General features: G+C 38.4%; 1 protein-coding gene across 6 annotated transcripts in view; it reads right to left on the bottom strand.

The window, feature by feature from the left end:
• The window catches only part of SH3KBP1 (SH3 domain containing kinase binding protein 1), a 214,114-nt gene that overhangs the window by 136,757 nt on the left and 57,846 nt on the right, over positions 1-19,511 (bottom strand). The gene's annotated exons all lie outside the window — the stretch shown is intronic.

Genomic DNA, 19,511 nt, shown 5'->3' with positions numbered 1-19,511 from the left:
GAGGCTGAACCATTTGCTTATAACCATATCCCAAAAAATAAGCAAAAAAAGAAGTTTTGGCTCCAAGCTTTATCCTAGAGCCACAGAACCACTCAAGCTGAGAGAGAACTCAGAAGGTCCCTACTCCAATTCAGTTCAAAGCAGGGTCATCTCTGAGGTCAGACCAGTTCAAGGCTGTTTGACCAGCTGGGTCTTGAAAATCTCAAAGGACAGAAGCTGCAGAAGCACACTGCTTGACTGACTTCATAGTGACAGAAATTTTCCTTATACCTTGCCTGGAACTTTCCTCTCAAGTCCTCTCAAGTCCCATCTGCTCTCTCCTGTCCTGCCCACCAGGCATCACTGTGAAGGGTATGTCTCTATCTCCTGCATAACAATCTTTTATGTAGCAGTAGGTCCCCTCAAAACCCTGTTTTGAGGCTGAACAAGCCCACTCCTCCCTTAGCATCTCCTTAGGGAGCATGTGCTCCAGCTTCCACAGGCACAGAACTTGCTTCAGCTCATCAGTATCTTCCCTTTATGCAAAATTCTCATCCCATCCACCAAATGGGATGCTGTCTTCTGGATGTGGACTTATGAGTGCCAGCTAAAGGAGGATTACCACTTCCCTCAGTCTGCAGGGTATTAATGCAGCCCAGGATGCTGTTCACTGTGTTGATGCCAGGATACAAGACTGGCATGTGTTTATGTTGCTGCCCACCAGGACCCACAGCTCTTTTTCAGCTGAGTTGCTCCCAAACTTATCAGGTCACACTCTGCAGATCTGCCAGCATTGCTCCTACCCAGGGCAAGAACTGGTATTTGTCCTTGCTGGATTCCATAATGTTCCTGTCTGGGGCCCTCTGAAGAGCAGCCCTGCCTTCAAACATGTCAGCTGCTCCCCCAGTTTGATATCATCTGCAAATTTGATGAGATCTACATTAAACAGGCATCAGAGACAGGCAAAGGCTTTGGATGAACTCTTCCCATTAGAAAAACCTTTACCTCTCCTTCTCTCTTTCACCTCTTACATTCACTTCCCTCTTCTACATCCCAGTGCAGGATCGACTTCCACCGCCCCACAGCATTGTACCACACACAGGAAATACTGTAGATCTTATTTAGATTTTCAGCATATCAGACATGAGCACTAAAGCATAGAAAGCACATTTCTGTTTGAAGTTTATGAAGTTGTCATCTGTGAACAGCATCCAGTAAAGAAAGAATTTTTAAGTTATTCTCTGTAGGATGTACCTTAAACCTAAATCTCATAAATTTTTTTAACCTTTTAATTCCTCAAAATAATTGTTATTTCAAAGCTGACCTTTTAGCTATACAACACTAATAGTCTTCAACATCTGCCCAAAGCATTTTTTGTGTATCAGTACATTAGCAGAGAAAAAAGTTTGATAAATTACTGCCTATGGAAGGTACAGTAAATCCTTTATCTAGTGCCATCACACAGGTAGGTAAAATAGTATCTAAAAGACAACTCCTCAGAGTAACCATAAAAACTGAAATAACAAATGTGCATATGTGTATGAAAGATGTGTGATATTTGTGTGATAGATGCTGCTGTTTTTAGAGAAAATATTGTGCATACTTCTGGAAAAAAGTGAACCATGTGAGAATTTAAGAAAACTGTATGCATTTAGAAGAATATAACACTTTCTAAAATAAGTGGACTAGACTTAACACATACATTATTCCACAAGCTTCTTTTTCATAGCCTTAAAAAATAAAAAGTATGATAAATGACCTCACCCAGAGCTTTACATTAATTTTGCAGCTAGGTGACAAACTCACTGTGTATTAAAAAATATCTGCCGTTTAAACAGAACCTGTGAATCAAACAGCTACCTCATGTGAATGAGACCACAAGACAACATCCTACGGAGCACCCCATCTTGCCAGAGCTTGCTTCCTGTGTGTCACTACTGTGTTATTTTTCATTCTTTTTGTCAGAATGTAATTAAAACCTCTATTCACAAATTCTGAAACAGCAGTACAATGTTTTTTAATTGTAAAAGTCTTTTTCCAGCTTCAAAAATGACAGAGAAAATTGTCTGCTATAAAAGAAAACAATGCTGTACCCTTAAGTCTCCAGATGAATGACACTGGTGCCTTTGCTGCTGCAGACAGCTTTTTGAGAAAGCCTTGTTTGGCTCCTGAAAAAAGCAAAGGAATACAGTACAACTTCCAAACACTGGCATTTGTTTGTAGGGTGGGAAGTCTTATATTTTTTTACTGTCCATGATTCATGGAAAGAAGAAAGGCACACATGCTGAGTGTCCACCAAGTCAAAATTCATACAGAAGGTTTGGTACCTTGCAGTCACCAAAATTATCTAAGGATTTCTTTTTTTTGTGTGCCTTTCTAACACCTGTTTGAGCAACTTTTCATTACTGTTACCTTTGATGTTCATGAGAAGGGCAATAATCTTTCATAGCTACTGCCCAAAGTAACATGACATGATCAACCCTGTCAGCTTGAGATTACAGATCCTGGAGAGTATTGAAAGAAAAAGTGGAGAATTGTCTAAATAATGAAACAGAAATCAAGTAAAGATCAATCCTGCCCTACTAAACTAAAATCTTATCAGAAACCTAGTCATACTTAGCAACACCCTATGGGAAGCCCATACCTAATTGGCTTAGGACACATTCTGCAGTAAGTGATGTCAGCTTTTAGATCTTTGTACATCTTTTCAATTCTTGGTCTTACTCTACAGGATTAGACTGAAAACTTACAAACAAAATCAAACAAATGTCCCAGCCTTCAGCAGCCTCACCACTGTAGCCTGCAGCAAACACTGGGGCCGACATTACAGCCTCTCTCCTCTCTCTAGTATGTTGCTTCTGCCTCCTTGCTGCCTTCTTTTCTGTAGTGCTCACCTTGGGGAATTTAGGATTTTAGAACTTTTTTTCAGCTGTGATTCAGAGCTAGGCATCCTTATTCTCATGCCAAAGGGACCCGAGTGCTATTAAATTCAGAAATTTTGACATAGCCCTTTACGTCTGTCCCTACTCTAACCTGCTGTAAAAAATAGATTATTACTCTAAAACAACATAATGCCTTACTCAAAACCACATTTCCTCTTAAAAAAAATAGTGAAAACAAACACAACTCTGGCCAAATAAATATACAAAGTCAGCTCACTTTATTTTACTACAAAAAATATACTGAACATAATACCTTGCATATTTGGTAAATGAACTACAATGGCCCTAAAATCTTGGTGCTGCATCAGTAATGGCTATAGAAATCTATGTAACCCAGTCCTTCCAGATCTGCAAGGAGTCAAAGCCTACCACATGAGGAAAGAGTAGGCAAATAAGTTTGCAAACCATGCATATCAAAGATGACTTGTGGGAACTTTCCCTGGTGTATAACAAAATCTATTTCTAGTTCTGATTTCAAGATGAAGTTTGAAATTTTTGGGGTTTTTTTTAAAGAAGAAATTCCATGTACACAAATAAGTAGAAAGCAAACTTTCAGTTAGAAGTCCTCAATCTGCCACAAGTACTTCAAGAACAGCTGAATTTAAATGCTAAAGGAGTGTGAACAGAAACTAATAATCCAGTTTCAAGTTCAGGGACTGCTGTGTCTTGAAAAAGCTTGTATAATAAAAGAGAAGAGACACTGGACAGGTAAGGTATTTGACTACATTATATTGCTCTAAAATACTGGGAACAGATCAACCTTCTACCTGCCCAGCAGGGACTTCAGTGTACCTCCTGACCAGGATTTTGCACTGGTTTCTGGTTTTATTTTGGCTACAGCAGATTTATACACACCCTAATCAGATACAGTCATCACCCACTGCGGGCTAATCTGCCCTTGGCTAGAGCAGGGTGGCTGGACTGGTACAGCCGGACATCTGAGCCATGCTGAGCCTCCTCTAAGGGACACAGTGTGAGAACCTTCACCAGGAATCCCTGTGTGGCACTATCTGGAACAGGCTTGACAAGTTCACAAGACAGATGTCAATGGAAACCCCACACAGAGCCTCAGGAGAGGGAGCTCAGAGGGATCCTGAGTGCAGAGCTTGGCTCTTTACCTCTCTGCTCCTGTGGGATGTTTCTGCAGAATGAGCAGCTGTCTCACTCACACAACCCACTTGCAAAGAGGTAGGATTTCACAGTGCTAACGGCTTTCAAAATATCTCTAAACCTAATCTTTGGGACTATATGGTTCTTGATTTTGGAGCACTGCCTGGTATAAATTTAATGGGTCTAAATGTTGCACCTTCCTAGCCCACACAGAGATAACTGCAGGTTCAGGTTAATAGCAGGTAATTTCCAAGAGACTATGCCTCAGGAACCCAACCCTTAAGTAAGTAACCTTGCATTTCAACCACTAAACCTAAAAGATGCTCTCTTGATGCCAGAAATTTAAAGACAGCTTCTACCTCCCGTCTACGTGGGTTTCAGTGTGATTCCAATATGATAAGCAGTTCTTACTCGGAAGAAGCAGTCTCAATCTGAGAGATACTGAAAAACAGTAACTGTGAACTTTAAAAATAAAATGAGCTTCATTCCATGAAATATTACAATTTCAAAGATATTATGGGGGCATAAAGGCCCTTACAATTTGTATACCCTTTTAATACATAAAAAATAGTATTGTTTTTGTAAGTAGAATTCAACCATACTGCATAGATACCAACAGCCAAATCACTGTGAAAAGATTTATTTCTTCTAGCAAACTTTGAAATATACTTTCTCCAAAGAAACACAAAATCCTAAACAATACCTGAGCTGCTTTTATTTGGATCTTCTCTAATCCAATTCTACATCAGTATAAGCCACAGGAAATTTGAAAGATGTTATCCCTGAGTTGTCAGCTTTACAGTGTCACAAAACTTCAAATAACAACAAATTACATCGTGTGATGAAAGACCATCACATAGGAAAATACAATATATCCAGTATATAACCTGTACCCTGTTAAATGGTTATTTTAACATATAAAATTCATAAATTAAGCACCATATCTTTTTTAAGTAAAAACCATTTCTCATTGAAATGACATGTTTTGTCAATCCAAAGAGAGACAAACAGAACAGTTAACAGTTTTCAAAGTAAAAACATAGTTTTTCTACTGCTGTTTGCAAGACCTAGCTTTTTCTCCTCAGAATAGAATCATCTATTACATTTCAAGAAAAAGTTTATTCTCTTTATGTGTCTTTACATGCTGAAGTTTCTGCCCCTCTATCAAAAGGCTTCCTTGAAATTATAGCAAATGCTTGAATTAGGTCAGCCACAAAAGTTACAGTTAGGAAAGTACAAGAACTTCTGCCATTTTCATTACACCAAAGTTTCAAGTTTTCACTATAGCAGTTGTGACCTTTACAGGAAACTCAGCTGAAAACATTTGAGGACACTGCTGCAACATTTTCCAAGACTCTAAAACGCAACAAAATCCTTTTTTGAACTGCTGCAGGTACAAAATCCTAAAGCCAACACTTCATTCCTCAAAACAGTTGGGAGCCATGAAAAATTATGAGAAGAATCACTATCAAACTATAAGGTGATTTATCTGTGGCTTCCATATGAAGGGAACAACAGTTCTTGCATCTTGGGAGCAAGAGGTTTAATCAAAATCAAAGCTTTTGAAAACAAGACACATGCATAATGAAAGAGTTGAAAGCTGAGAAATAATGAGTCTTTCACAATTCAAAAATCTGTAGCATGTGCCTTGCTGGAATCCAAATATGGGAGCAGGAATAAGAGCCCGGAATCATATGCAGCAGAGGAAACAACGCATCTGAATTATCAAAAGGTGACAATGGAAATGTCAGGAGCAGTCTGACCCCTCTGAGATACAGAATGCTTTTCCTTCAATCTCTTTTCTCAAAAGCTTTACTTTACATTTCAAGAAACACCTGCCACCATGATTTCCTGCAAACAGTGTCTGTAGTTTCAAACAATATATGAGTTCAATTATCCCTGTATATTAAATGCTTCAAAATAAAACTGCTGCACAGTACATCAATTCAATATTTAGTCCTCCTAAGTAAGTTCCTGTGACATTTTCACTAAAACTAGTTAAGGGTTATTGAATAATTATAAATGTGCTTAGTTATGTAACTCTGATTTTCAAGAGTCTTGTAGTTCTAATATAAAAAAAACAATGTATCCTGAATCAAGGTTGGAACAAACTTTCCCAGCAACTGAATTAGAATCAAGACAAAAAATATTTTCAACCAGAAAGATGTTGCCTGCACTAAAATCCAGTATATACTCATAGCATGAGCTTTACATTCTGTAAAAAGCAAAATAACAACATTTCAGGGAGAAATAAGAAACCACCTAGCTTTTATTTTCCTAGCTTCTGCATCACTAGCTTTTAGTTTCTCCTTTCTAGGGCAATACCAGTTCCCAGACACAGAGGGAGGACATGGGACCTCCAAGCACTGTGATCAAGACTGAGATCTCCCCATCAGCTGGTTGTGACAGAAGACGCCCACCAGTGGTTCTGCCACCAAGCAGAGGGGGAAGGATGGTTTGGGGATTGTGCAGTAATTGCTCACTGTAGCAGCTTCTAACAGAGGCACAGATCCCAAACTGCTACTGCACACATCCTCTGAGCTCCTGACAAAAGCTATGCTCTTGTTCCACTGCTGCAGGATTCCACATCCTCTCTTTTTTCACTATCAGCTTATCCAAAGTATATAGAAAACATGTTCCCAGCTGTCTGTCAGGCATGTGACTGGATAAAAAAGAAAAAAAAAAAAGGTGTTCATGATCCTCCTGGCTTGTGCTAGTAGTGCCTAGTTCTGGGGTTATTTCTAACCACAGCCTCTCTTTGGTTTCTGTATCTAGCCTTTAAAATCAAGTCTATTTCTGCAGCTCACATGACTTCTATCTGATTCACAGCTTGTTAGAGAAAAGAGTTATTTGTTCACCAAGTTTTACATACTGCACAGTGTATTTACTCCAGCAGAACAGGTACCTTGAGGATGAGGACTCTGACCTGCTTTACCCTCCTTTGTTTTTCTTGTTGTGTTACATAAAACAGATGCACTGATTTGCTCTCTCCCAGCACAAATAAAGCCTTGGACACAGCCAGAAAAGTGCTGCTTTCATGGATGCTCAGGTAAGCCCAGAGTGCCACCCTTGCTTCTCAGATGGAAGGGCCTTATGAACACTGCAAAGCTGCATGTCAGGACACTGCTCCACTATCTACTGTACACCTCGAACCAGCCTGCACAACCATAAGTTCCTTACATCACCATAAGTAAAGGCTTCTACAGGCCATATGTCATGCACATTGTTCTTAGAAGATTTAAGTACTTCTTTTGGTACTAATTTAATTTATAATCTTTACTTACAACAAAGGTCATCCCTCAGACATTTGATACAATAGTGGGTCAATTGAAAACACCAATGTAAAAAAATTGATAGGTCAGATTTAATGCAAACAACTGGCAACAAGTTTACTATGAAGTGACAAACCAGAAGTTATGAGAAAAAATTAACTCCTACATCCAGTGTATTCTACATTAACCACAAAAGCACTGTGCACTGAAGGCACAGTACAACCTGCTCCTGCTTAAACTGCTGGTACTTCTCTGTGAAATCCATGTCTGAACTCTCCTGTTTATCCCAGCCTGAGATGCCCAAGCTACAATGCCATACATAACACAGGAGGCCACACTGTGCCACACCTAAACCCTCTGTTCCTTTTCTACACATCCTACAGCAAACTCGAGCTCCTCTTTTAAAGAATCTTCACATTCTTCCTTTTTTGATACAGATTTGTTATGTTGTTTATTATGTCTTTCATACATGCTTCTGATAAATAAAAATCTTCTGCATAGGATTTACTCTCTTACATATGTAGGAAGCCTTGTACTTCTAAAGAGATGAGTAAATATAATAAAATTAACAAAACTCAGATTAGTTGAGTCTTATGCAGTCTTTCAGCTCTGCTTTTCTGTAAACATGAATGCATGGTTCTGCATTCACTCAGCTTTGGAAAATCTTGTTCCATCCCTTAGCCTCACACTTTGTACTTCAGTTCAAAAGCAGACAGCTAATATTAATCTATACCAATTAGTTTACTGTGCCTTTTTTTTTTAATTACCAGAAAAGAAAGGATTAAGGAAACATGAAGGGGGTGGAGGGGGAAGGGAGATGGAGACTACAAGAAAGAGTGAGGAATACAACAGTAAGAAAAGCAGAGAGCACATTTTAAAACAAACTATCATAAAACACCACCTGTCTCAGAGAAAGCCAGGAAGAAAAAAGAATACACCCTCTGCACATTGTGGTGTGGGCTTTGGAGACATGCTTGGCTACATCAGTGATCAGCCTCACTACCACCAAAAGAAGCAATTTGTTACATCTTAAGGCACTTACCAGACCAAGACTGAAAATTATTATTAGAGCAATAAAAAAAGGGAAAATCATGGTATGCTGGGTGTTGGATGCCACTCCAAGCCACTCGATTCATCCTAACCCATTTTTTTCAAATGACAGTAGCTCTCTCTGAGGCCTCACAATCTAGGTGTAAGAAAAAGCATAACTGATGAACACAGCAGATGGCAGGAAGCACGAAGAAGCACAAGTGATTGGCACAGGCCAGGTGCACAAGCACTTGAGCATTTTGTATGCACTGTGACACCTCTAAGGAAGACTTTGAAAAAGAGCAAGTACATTTGTTGATCTTCATGTGCAGGTTACCCAGAGTAGGTGAGAAGTACAAAAGCAGAAGCTTGTTATAAATTTATTAAAAAGGCGAGGAAAACCAAATTTGTCACCTTGTCACCAGAACAGGGGGACACACCGTCCATGTATGAGACACTTGAGAGAAGATGACCTAAATACTCTAAGATTTAGAGTGGACAAGTTGCAGAGTTGACATGGACTTTGCATTTCAGAAACCTCCCAGAGAATCACACTGTACTGCAGCAGGTCTCTCAGCCTGCAGATGAACTGGAAGCTACTTCCTGATTTCAGACTGCTGTAGAGAGTTGTCTGCTAGCACCTGCTCATGAGCCCCTGCAGCACACATTCCTTCCCAGTTTTAACCTGGGGCTGGGAATTTATTTTACTGTACATATTTAGCAACATATGTGAGTAGTGGGATTAAGGGCGAAAGGCACTGCTGCAGCAGGGATTGCCATGGGCAAGATGCTCAGCAGCCAGACTCTCTAACTGGAATTTTCTTCTCCCTTCTCTAGAGCCTTGATGGCAATGGATGGCCAGCCAGGCTTTCATCAGCTGGAACTCCTGCCTTCACCCGGGTCTGGCAATGGCCCAGTACATCTGTGTGCACCTCAGCTGCCTGGTGTTCTCAGCACGTGTACACCTTGAATACTGCATCCTTGAATACTGCAGGGAGCTACTGTGGGGAGGCACAAAAGGTGCTTCTTGGCCATCCTCTCCCCAGTCCAGCTCCAGAAGAATTAAATTACTCAAGTAGCTTCAAATAAAAATTAATTGCTTCTCACAAAGGCTGCATTTTCACCCAACTATTAGAAGCATTGTTAATTTTGCTTGAAAGTGCAATGTCGTTCCTCATTTCTTTGAGTAGAAAGTGGGATATGCCAAAATTTAGCATGGTAAGAGCTTCTCCCCATAGGTACCTGGCCTTATTAAAAAATGTAACAGACCACAGTTTTAGACCATGAAAAATGGATATTTCATGTAGTAAAAATATTTCTGCTGTCAGTATAAAAAAAACCCCATGCATATTACCACATAAAGCACATATATAGATATATATAGTTATATAAGATACTTATAATATATATGAGAAACTTCTGTTGTATTTATGTTCCTTCTCACAATCATACCAATTTGAAGAGATGACCAATACGGAAAAAAGCAACAACATACACTCTTGGGAAAAAAAAGTGCTTGGAGACATTATCACAAATTGTAATGTGTTAGATAAGCAGATAAACTATCTCTATGACACAGACAGGTTTAGAGAGAGACAAAGTAACATAAGTCCTTTATGCAAAAGCCTATCACAAACCATGTGATCCTTAACAGCAGGATTTTCTAATAAGAACATTAACTGACTCACCCAGTATCTTGCATTCTCTTTTGAAAATAATATGGAAGGTTTTCTTAAGAAAGGATTTATCTTTTCTAAATGATGTTGTACAGTGAAAAAGAAACAACAACAACAACAAAAAATGATACAAACTGAAAGGAAGTCATTGTGCTACACAAAAACATACAAAATACATAAAACAGAGCTTACAGAATTTCAAAATTTTCATTTCAGCCAAACTTTAAAAACCTTGGTGATGGTCCAAACAGCCATTTTTCTATTCAATTAGCAAGTAATGAAAAATTGTACAAATTCCTGCAGAGGTCTTCATCACATAATTCTTCATTGTAGAATGAAGAACTGTGCCATGAAAAGGTTGGGACAAATTACAGAATTACAGACATTCCTATTGCTCTCTGATAGACCTCTCACAAAATACTCTATCAAACCAAGACAATTGCTCAGCCCTTTGCAGAGAAGTCCACTGAACCCTGGGGAAGGCAAGTGTCATGTAGTTCCATGGCATGTAAAATTAAAGCTGAGTTTCTTGAAGATGCATCTCTGTTTTGAAAGACAAGCTGAGACTTCTCAAGACATAATAAAAAGGGATCATGAAAATATTTAGAGGGAAAGATAGTTACAGTGTTACAGATTTTTAGGGCTTTGTTTGTTTGTGTAACCAGTTGTATGAGAGCTTGCAGGAATTAATGAAATAAGGTCCTGGATTAAATCAGGGTTAATGAGATCAGGAGTAGACACATCATTATTCAAATCACACACCATGTGAGTAGTATTCGCTGCCAGACTTGTAAATCAGAGATTAGAGTTTAACACTCTTCCTTCTGCAGTCTGACAGTTTAGGGCTAGAGGTCTCTTTATAAATATTGCTGGTATCCACCTGCCACAGTTCACAAGACAATGTATCGTGATTCTGGTTTTTCCTGGTGCTAAGTCCCAATAATTTCAGGAGGTAGCTGATGGCAGAAGCAGTTCCTCAGCACTTCTGACAGTCACGTTCCTCAAGTCTTACAACCCTTGCAGCTGTCATGCAAAATTTGTTATCTAATTATTTTCCATTGTAATCTGACCTTTCTTCCTGCAAACATTACAGCAGGTACAGGTTAATGAATGTGAGTTTGGAAAGGGGCAATATATCTTATGGATTCCTTTTTGTCTGGTATAGTCTTCTGAGTTCCAGCATAACCCAGAGGTAATTTCTTAGGGGGGAAAATATAAAAAGGTATGAAACTGAAAAGATTGAGAACAACAATTTTAATAATCCCCACTAAAAGATGTCCTGGAACCAAGGAAATCTCTTTATAAAATGTAGGTCACACATTTCTTCGGAGGTATTAGACTTAATTCTAGAGATTTGATATTTAGAAAAGATAGCCTTATTCATAAACTCTTAATAGCTGGGAAAATTGACCCAAACCTTAAACAATGGGTCTCAAGAAGCCCCTGAAAATACAGCAGCTGTCCTCTACACTTGAGACTGCTTTCTCTTAGTAGAATGAAGGTCTCGGGACAAAACTTTTCATGGTAGAATTTTCTAGGCTCTTCATATGTTCTGTCTTCTCTCTTTCAGCTGTGAAAAAGGAACAAGCAGGAAAAAGAATATGTATGGGTCAATCTATTCTAGCAAAACAACCTTCTATGTCTTGGTCTTATCCAAGGGAAAAGTGATATAAAAAATGTAAATAGAAGAAATAACCATGCTCAACACTGACCCAGAACAGCAAAGAGTGTTGCTCAAGACTAAAAAATGTGTGATGGGTGCTACGAATGCCTAAGAGAGTTTGATATACCTTTGGTATTTGTAGGAGAGGTGCAGCCTAGCATCACAGATGGGAGAAGATTTGGTGACCACAAGCCTCACCTCGAATTACTCAATCCCATAATTACTCAATGTTTGCAAAAGAGTTTGGCATGCTACCTTTGAAGTAATGCATCATACTGAAACTACCTCTGCAGTTTCTCAACCTAGTGTTTATTCAGCCAGCATGAAACTTAAACAAACCTTCATGGCTATCAGAGCCACACAGACTCATTGACCTGCATTACAAAAAAAACCCTAAAACAGTATAGGACATATTACGGTCAAGTCCACATGAGAAAAAATGATGTGTATCTGCTTAGCACACACAGCAGGTTTCCTGTTCACAGATGAGTTGCATGAGAAAGTATGATCTTTGTTTGGATAAGCCTCCTTCCAAGCAGAGACGGCTATTTTATGGTTTCTCCCAACATACCATGTGGTACCAGAGTGCTTGAGGCTCACTATTACTGTAAATAAGATAGAGGTAAAAGGAAAGTACTGATTATGCAGTTCTGCTGAGGGGAAATGAAAGTTTAAAGATGAGAGTTAAAGAAAGAAAGCAGACAGAAGGTGCATAGGAGTCATCAAGGATGATGAAATGGTGGTCTGTCCATATATAAAGGTATATTGGAACTTCAGGACTGAGTCTTCTGAGTTTGTTTGCCTTCATCATGAACTCATCATGAATGATGATGCAGACTGATTCAGCAAGCAGAAACAAGATTTCAGCAGCTACAAACACCCAGGGAAATTGCCTTTAAGTGCTTTTCAATTAAAAAACTTAATACTTACTTTTCATTTCTACCTTTAAACAAGAATCAAGAGGGAAAATTTTCATATGCCATATGTAGAAGAAAGACCTAATTTTTTATCTAAGCATTAACAATTTGTTTTACTCACCAGTTTATCAAGAGAAGATAAATTAATTTTGAACATTTGATACATTTCTGGTCTGAGTGTTGTAGGCTAAGGGAAGACACTGAGTGTTATTCCTATGTGTTGAAGAGGACTCACCTACGTTTCAAGTAGACTTTACTGCAACTTTAAGTATTAAACTGCTATGGCTCCAATTAGATATATGCAGATCTATGCCTTAAAATGCTAAATATTGACTTACACAGTTCTCAGGATGACATGAAAAATGACAATATATGACTTAGCTTTTGTTCCTCAAGAGCAGCCTACCTTGAAAATAGCTCCCTGCTCTGAAAGATAAATGTGTACGCACAATACAAATCACAGAAAATTAAGCCAATCGTTACATAAGTAATATAAATACAAATATCTCTTGAAAAGAATAGGGAGAAATCTTATTTAGCAGAAGGGACTATCCTTCCATTTGTGGCAAATATTGAACACAAGAAGGAGCAGGCAAAGCAGAGTAATTTGCCAGGCAGTTCACAAAAGTACTCTCTATCCACTCTCCCCTGAACTGTATTTTTTACTGGGAAGGCAAAAAACAACATTCCTTCTTCAAGACGCTCTGATATCTTCTAGAAATCACAGGATACTCTAGATGTATTTAGATTTAACTGCCTTTACTGCAAAATGCTTTAAGTTTGGATGTAGAGCTTTTTTATCTTTACAATATTAATTTTGACAGCACAGAGCATAAGCCACTTTGTTTTCACTGGGAGCCGTCCCTTACACTTCAGGTCACGGAGTACACTTGCACAGGTAGTTCTACTGATTTTAACAGGTCTCACCAGGAAATAAAGTTTTTAGGCCCATTCCTCAGGATAAACAAGACCCCATATCTGTCAGCACTTCTTACACTGTGAATACACTGCTCATCCCCTCTGTAATCCACTACATGGGGGAACATTGAAAAACATAAAAGTTATCTAGGAACACCCACACAGCAGTGGTTTAAAGAAACACCCAAAACATAGGTGTGTTCTATTTTGTAAACAGTACAGTTTTAATCCCAAATCAACTAACAGACTCCTTCAGGAAAGTCATTAACCACTCTAGACAAGGGCTGTGGTGGACATGTCCCAGAATTCATGGGAGTGGTGGCCTGGGAACAGATTCCTCTGAAAAGGAAACAGAGCTGAACACACATCACACTACACTGAAAAGCATAAAAGACAAAGCTGTCACCTTTAATCCCAGTATAAAACTGGGAAGAAAAAAGTCCCATTGAGGATGTTCTGCTAGAGGAAGATAAATACAGAGCAAACAAGCAGCAAACATTAGATCCAAGGGACTGGCAAGCAGCTTGAAATCCACAACTGGAAGGAGAACCCACACAGGGCAGGGGAGGTGCAGCACAGCTATAAACTGGTTTGGATGTGTCTGCACTGCTCCACACAAGTGCTCAGGTGGTTCTCACTGCTGTAGGCAGGGGGAAATGCAGACATGAAAGGTGAGCATCACTGCATCAGTGCACCTGCTAGTGATAAAAGCAGGCAGCTGCAGCAAGCACCCATCTAGGGAAATGAACCTCATCCATTCCTATAATAGTGTCTCCATTTAGCCTTCAGTAATTTAAAGAGAACAGGACAATCCTACATTTGGTCACTTTTCATCCATCTTCTGTCTCTCTGCCACGTAAGTGCTGCACAGTCAGTGACTACTACATTGAATTTGTGAGTATTTACAAGTATTTTCAGACCTAGACATTTTCAACACATATTTCATTATCTACCATCAATACCAACACTAAATTTAAGTTGGCACAGATTACAAGGCACGAGGAATGAGTTTGTTTGCTTTGGACTTAATTTTTTCTGAAGTACTGTACAGGGTGTGAACAATGACAAGAGTCACATGCGACCACTGAACAGCTGAGGTGCTGCAGAAAGAACCTTCACCTATAAAAGGGGAGAGGCAAGTAACTAGCCTGGTCAAACATATTTGATAATTACCAGTTAATCTGCTAAGGCCAGATATTCTAGCAGCTGCAAGAAGCTCCAAAACCAACAACTTAAACACCCTGAATCCTGAAAAATAATGTTCATCTTTCTTACTTGTGTGTCATTTTCAAAAAATGTAACTTGCTTTCTCATCTACATAAGATTTATCTCACATTCACTAGCCAAGCCCACACAAATAAACATCCAATAACTGGAAAAAGTAATTTAAAAAGGCAGGAAGCTTGAGTATAATAAGGACTGTGCTAGCCAAATACTGGTCAATTCCATATTTCCTGTATTTAAAATATTTATTAAATACACACACATATCAAAATAAATGGTCTGGTTTCCATTTATTTACACAGTTACACAAATCCTTAAACAGAACCATGCACACCTTAACATTAACACCATTGGCAATTTTAATAGGAAGTCATTTGTTTGTCGTTTAGAAAACAATGGTTGGAGACACAGGTAATCAAAACAAGTATTTCAGCTTCCTTTCTCCCTTTTTCTCCCACAGCACAATATTTTGTTCTCCCAGGTTCTCCTGTACCTCATAACAGTGCCTTCAGTATGACAGTTTCACAGATCAGGGATGAAAAATAAAGCAGTTTGGCTTTCAGGAACACAAAATTCCCTCTCATACTTCCAATTTTTTTTTTATTCAAATCTATTCACAAGATACAGACATGCAATTCTCAGGGAAATCCCATATATCCACTTATTTGTCTTAGTCTGTCTCTTAAGTTCTTACTCAGAGCTTAAATTTCAAAAGTAATTTTCTATACAAAGATGCTTCTCAGGCCAGAAAATAAGACTCTTTCATTTAGTTCATTAGCTCAGGTTTTCTGGGCACATCAAAATATTTACCCAAATTTCTGTAGTGCACAAGGAAAACTGGAAAAGCATTCCCTTTTCACAAACTTACAGCTCTGTCCTTGTCTTTGGATATTTATTTTCATTCACTCAAAATCTGGGGCAGTTAGCCACAAACTACATTTTTCAACTAAGTATTGTAAAAACATTGCTAACCCTTAATTCAGGAAGAATCTTTGGCCAAATAATTTTACCAGCTGATCAAAATTTATGGTATTTTTAAAAGAAGGAAAAAAATTCTATTAAACAATAAAAACTATGACTATTTGCATTCTGAATTCACACACACATATCCCATACACAGTAAGGTTAACAGAAAAAACTCCAGACAAAATTAGAATCAATCTCCACAGCTTATTTCTAAAAATCATTAAGTATTAAAGTACACTTTGGAGGACACAGCTAAATTTTACTTACACTCTCTTCTCACATCATGTTTTTAAACTTCTTTCCTTATTTTAATAATAAGAGATGTCCAAAAGGAAAGGTGCCCTAAAGACCATTTTGATCCAAAATATTTCCCACACTCTGCTGTTCTACAGTGAATAGTGCCTTAGGACATTATTTTGTGTAAATGAATACCAAAACTGTTCAGTATATTTAACATTAAAAAAAAAAAAAAATCTATATTGCTGTAGTATATGTAAAATCCTTTTGGTAATGTATAAGGCAAGAGTGTAATCAGTTGACACTCATTTATACTGTTTAATTTTGTAAGCTTTATTTCATAAATCTAATATTGCCCAGTTATGTGGATGTTTTAATGCAATTATTTTAAAAAGAACACTCTAATTGTTTTGATTCTATTCCCCAGTCACTGCTTGAAAAGGTGTCTGTTGGATACATCAGAAAATGATCATCATCACCAGTAGAAATTCTGCCCAAATGGATTGTAAGAGAAAGCTAGCAAATCCAGCTGAGTCATGGAAACTTGTGGAAGGTGCCCAGGTTTTTTCACATCTTCCTCTTGAAAAAGCTATCCCATTTAAATGCTACTAAACATGGAAGTGTTTATTTAGATTTTAACATGTTGAACTCCATTCCTTGTGTGATCCAGTCTGAAGCAGAAGTAAGTTTATTTAGATTTTAACATGTGTGATCCAATCTGAAGCAGAGGTAGCAATGCTGGCATCATGAGCCTCACCTGTAACTCTGCACAGGCAGTAACAACAGCCAAACCTGGCTGGAGGAGTTAAGCCTTCGATTTGCAGGGCAGAGGGCAATGATTCAGGGTTTAACAGTACCAGAAAAACTGCTTGGTGGCTCTCATCCTGTCACTTTACACATGGAAAACCAGCTTTATATATTTGTAAGGACATTCATAGCAGAAAAATGTACTAGACATGACTTTCTGTTCTTCAGATAAAGAAAACTCAAAGCTGCACTATCCAGATGTCAGAGAAAACAACAACACGAAACCCAAGAGCACCTGTTTCTGACCACAGCCAGATGTCACTTTGCCTGTTGCAGTGATGTCACCTTTACCATTGTAATATTCCGTACTCATTATCTTTATAACCTTTTATGCTGCATGTGTATCCTGCTTAAACACTGAATCTCAGGAGGGCAAGCACTAAACCCACCCTAAGATACTGTACTGCTACAGACTGTCAAGAAAAAAATAGGCCTCAAAAACTAATATAGAAGTTTGAAAATGCAGGCTTTATTCACCATATAACTGTATCAAGTTGATGATAATTTCTAAAGCAGGTTTTTATTACAAACAGCTGGAAATTAAAAGTGAAAGATATTAGAACCAGCCCCAAAGCCTGTACACAATCAAACTTTATTTTCTGTCTATCCCATTTGCTTAGGAACAGAAGAAAAGCCAATTGTGCAGGTCCTAGTGCTAGATACCCTAAAGGAAGTGAAATTAGCTCTGCAAACTGAACAGCCATCTGAGTCTGTAAGGTTCTAGTTAAGATGCAAAACAAGCTGAGGAATCCTCAAAATGGGGGTGGGATAGGGCACAGGAATGAAGATAAATTAGGGGGAAAAGGAAACTTAGCAACTTATAGCACAGATATCTTTATCATCAGCATCAATATATTCTGCCTTTGCACACAGAGCTCTGCCTTCCACCCTCAGAAAATACAGAGGGAACTCGTTAAGAGCATAAACCCAATCCTGTTTGTTTTCAAAAGGAAGCACATATGCTGAATTAGAACCAAGACCTACTGAAAATGTCTGAGACTGGGAAGAAACACTCTAAACACCACAACATTTGTACAAAGTAGTATTCATCTTTTATCCAATGAAGCCCAGTTAGTTTCTTCCCTGGTGTGTTGAGGTACTGTTGTAAATTCACAGCTAGAGTAGCTATGGCTGAAAGTTTCCAGAGAGGCTGGGGATTGGGACAGGCTGCAAAACAGCCTCTCTGAATTTCCTTAGGCTATTATAGCAGCTCCTTTACAGCCTGAAATTATGCATTAAAATAGTAGGAGGCTGTGCTGTCGAAAGGGAGGAAAAAAATACAAATTTTACAATTACAGGTGTCTAAAGTAATACAGTAACAGTTCCTGCTAACAAGTTTCACCTCATTTTATGACGTGCTTGAGAAGAAATAGAGTTTGTCACCAAAACTCAGTACTCCTATAACAACCAAGACTTAAAAGAGGAGGGAAAGTGGGGAACTCAAGAAATGAAAAATTAACTGGACACTTTGAACCAGGTATTAACAGTACAGCAGTCTAGGCATCAGCTCCAGTCAAGGATCTGGCTGTGGAAAGCAAAAATCTCTCCCTTGAAAATCAAGTCATTCCATGGATTAAGCTGCTAAATTCAAAACATGTCCAAACAGAGCCAGAAGTCTGGCAAACCAGGCACTGAGTCTAGAACAGCAGGAACGCATAAATCAGCAGGCACTGGTAGTCTAAAACCCAGTCTATTGTTTACAAAACTCAGAGGGGAAGGGAGTGGATTTGCAAATTACTTTTTCCCTAATATAGATAGGTAAATTTAAACAAAAAAAAAAACCAACTACAACAAAAAAAAAAACAAAAAAAAACAAAAAAAAAAAACCCCACAAACAACTAAAAAGCCACCCCAACATATAAGAGACAAATTGCTTAGTAAGGACAAGCTATAAACTGTTCCACATCTACATCTGCCCAGTCACTCTCCTGAGATCTCTGCTCATCAAAGACAGCACTTACAGCACTGCATGACAGCATCAAGTTAAAGTTAGCACCTGTATTTTCTTGTGAAAAATGGTTAGCATCTGCAACCTTGTACATATGGATTGTAAGTGGTAAATAGAGGAAAGCTGAACTCTGTTACAGCACAGTAAAGCAATGAGCAAGAGGGGTATATTCACAGCACTTCTCTCCCAGGGTTACACACTGAATATTCTCACTCTGATGTGTAGATAATTTCTATAAGAAATTACTTGTGAAAACAAAGGTAACAGGGAGTTAAGGAGTATAGTGAGCTGCATAGATTACTTCCTAACAGACCAAGTACCAAGTCACCTATTCAGTAAGCTTCTATCTTTTTTACTTTTACGTGTACATTTCTTCTATCAGCATATATTGCACACTTAATCACAATTAGTTACCTGCCTTGGCAAAAGGTACGATGTTACCCTGTCCTTCCCCTGCACTCTAAGGAGTGTAACCATTGCTATGGTTTCGGCTTGTCCTACAGTTTTTCAAGGTAAAAAACTAAATGCAACTCAGCTACCTCCTCTGTCACATTTAAATGATAAGTGACAGCTTAGTTGGAAGACCTAATTTAAGAGAGAAAACAGGCAATTTGAATAAGGCAGAGGAGGTTGGACTTTCTTTTCTCAAAAACTCACAATGATTTTCCTGAGCAAACAAGATCAAGTTAGAAGTCACCAACATTAGATAACAAGCCAATTTTCATACAAATAAATGGAAGAAATTACATTTATCTGCTCAAAAATGCAATTACAAGCTATAGTAAAGAGCAAGATGGGCACTGGAAGTAGATACCCAAGTATT

This window comes from Parus major, chromosome 1 (assembly GCF_001522545.3).
Source record: "Parus major isolate Abel chromosome 1, Parus_major1.1, whole genome shotgun sequence".
Taxonomy (NCBI): domain Eukaryota; kingdom Metazoa; phylum Chordata; class Aves; order Passeriformes; family Paridae; genus Parus; species Parus major.
Note: the sequence above shows the minus strand (reverse complement) of the source record. Positions and strands in the feature narration are given on the sequence as shown.